This window comes from Emys orbicularis, chromosome 12 (genome assembly GCF_028017835.1).
Source record: "Emys orbicularis isolate rEmyOrb1 chromosome 12, rEmyOrb1.hap1, whole genome shotgun sequence".
NCBI classification, from domain to species: domain Eukaryota; kingdom Metazoa; phylum Chordata; order Testudines; family Emydidae; genus Emys; species Emys orbicularis.
In genome coordinates, this window is record NC_088694.1 from 49,555,326 (window position 1) to 49,557,797 (window position 2,472).

Below are 2,472 nucleotides of genomic sequence, written 5' to 3' on the forward strand. Positions count from 1 at the left end.
AGCTAATCCCAGCAGTGCCCCTCCTGCCCCCCTCCCCACCAGGCCAAGCCCCATATTGACCCCACCCCCACCCCCAATTCCCTTCCAGGTCCTACTGGAAGAGCCGGGAGCTGCGCCGGTCGCGGATAGCGAGACGGTATGTAAGGGGGCAGGGTCTGGTCTCCCTGGCCCCACCCCCCCAGGGGACTGGCTCTAGGGTCGCCCCCCCAGCCTGGCTCGCTCACACCTCTAGGGGCGACACCAGCGCATAGCGGGTCACACAGCCTGGATGGGGGCTGGGCATTAAGCTCAAGTGATAGGGGCTCCTGTCCGTGGATCCAGGTGGCCGGGGGGTCAATCTATGGGGGGGTACGTGGCCCATAGAAAATAAAAGGAGGAATTTCTGTGGCTGGGACACTGTGAATGATAAGGGGGGGATGGGGCCCAGGTGGGGCGTTGGATGGCTACATACACCCAGGGACTGATATCAGTGGGGAACACCGGGGGAGCAGGGATCGTTTGGAGGGTGGGGGAGACCGGGGTGGATCTCAGGGGAAGATTGGGGGCAGGGAGACCAGGCTGGGGAAGAAGAGGGATCAAATAGTGCACAGGACAGGAGGGAGGTTTGGGGGGAATCGGAGGGAGGGAAAGGAAAAGAGAACGAAGGAGGGAACTGGAGTGTGACCGAAGGGAACGAGTGAAGGGAATGGGGCAAAGACAGGAGAAATCGATGGAGGAAAGGGAATAAAGAGAGAGAAAAAGGAGGAGAGGAGGAAAAGGGGGAGGGAGGAAGGAGAGAGAATGAAGGAGACGGAGGAGGACAAAGAGGACGATAGGCTAGGAAAGGAGGAGAAAGTGGTGACCCAGAATCCTTTGCAGCAGTGTGGGGCATTAGGGGTTGTATGGGCTGACCTGTCCCCCACCCCCATAAAGGACAGGGGCCCCCAGCACCCTCCCGCCCCACCACTGACCCTCCCTTCCACCTTCGCAGGTCGACTGACATCTCTGGGATCAATATGTGTGAGTAACGACTGCCCCGCCCCCACTGAGGGCAGCCCCCCCACCTCCGGGCCTGGTGCCAGGGCCTTGAGTGCCTGTCCCAGCACCACTGGCCTCCCCTTTAAGAGAGGGATTTCTTACTGCCGCACCCTGGCTTCAGTGGGTTACCATGTTACCACCTAGTGGTGAAATGTGAGAACTGCACCGGGAGGGGGGAACATGGTGTCACGTCCATGGGGAGACCCCAGGGTAAGGTGGGGGCCAAGTCAGCTGGGCCAAGGGACCGATACGGGGGGGGGGGAGACAGTGCCAAGGGGCCAAGCCGTGGGGCAGAGATGGGGCCAAGGGGCCGATATGGGGGTGGGCAGGGGGGAGCTCACTCTGACCCCTCCCGTGGTTAGGTCTCCAGCAGACGACCGAGGGGGGCTGGCCCCAGGCATCATCCCAGGACTGGGGGCTGCTCCCCAAGCTCCCCGCAGAGGGGCCCAGGCTGGGGCGAGCGGCCGGGGGGGCAGCGCCCCCTAAGGGCCAGAATAAGGAAGACAACGCAGACTCCGGGGCTGAGTTTGACTTCCCGGTGAGTCCCCCCAGCACCCCTCTCCCCAACCCCCCACTCCCCGCTCCCTGTCCCATGGCACCCCTTGCCCAGCCCCTCACTCTCCAGCACCCCTCTCCTCAGCCCTGCTCTCTGTCCCACAGCACCCCTGCCCCATGGCACACCCCTGCTCAGTGCCCCACACCCAACCTGCTCCCCACCACATGGTGCCCCCTGCCCAGACCTTGCCCCACAGCACCCCCCGCCCAGCTCCCCACACCCAAACCACTCCCCACCACACAGCACCCCCTGCCCAGGCCCCACCCCACAGCAATCCCTGCCAAGGGCCCAACCCCTGCCCCTCTCCCTGCCCCATGGCGTCCCCTGCCCAGCCCCCAACCCCTACCTCTCTCCCTGCCCCACGATGCCCCCTAGCCAGTCCCCACCCCCACTACACAGCACTCCCTGCTCAGCCTCCCACCCTGTCCTGGTCCCTGTCCCACAGCACCCCCTGCCCAGTGCGTTACCCCGCTCCCTGCCCCACAGCACCCTCTGCCCCACTCCCTACCCATGGTGCCCCCTGCCCAGCCCCCCAGCCCTGCCTCACCCCACCCCACAGCGCCTCCTGGCTGCCATGACAGATCCATCTTTTCTGCACCCTTCCAGGACATCGATCCAACGTACACAGAAGTCACGTTCTCCTGCTCCACCTTCCGCCAGGGCCAGGGGCTGTCAGCCACCTGTGACCTGTGACCACAGCACCCCCCAGCCCCGACCCCTGCCACTGGGGGTCGCTCTCCAGCAACCTTCCTTCTGCACTCCCACCGGCCACAAGGGGCCTAGGGGTTACAGCGGCTGAGAGCCAGGACTCCTGGGTTCTATCCCCGACTTGGAGAGTGGAGTCTAGTGGTTAAAGCGGGGCGGGGGAGGGGCCAGGACTCCTGGGTTCTATTCCTAGC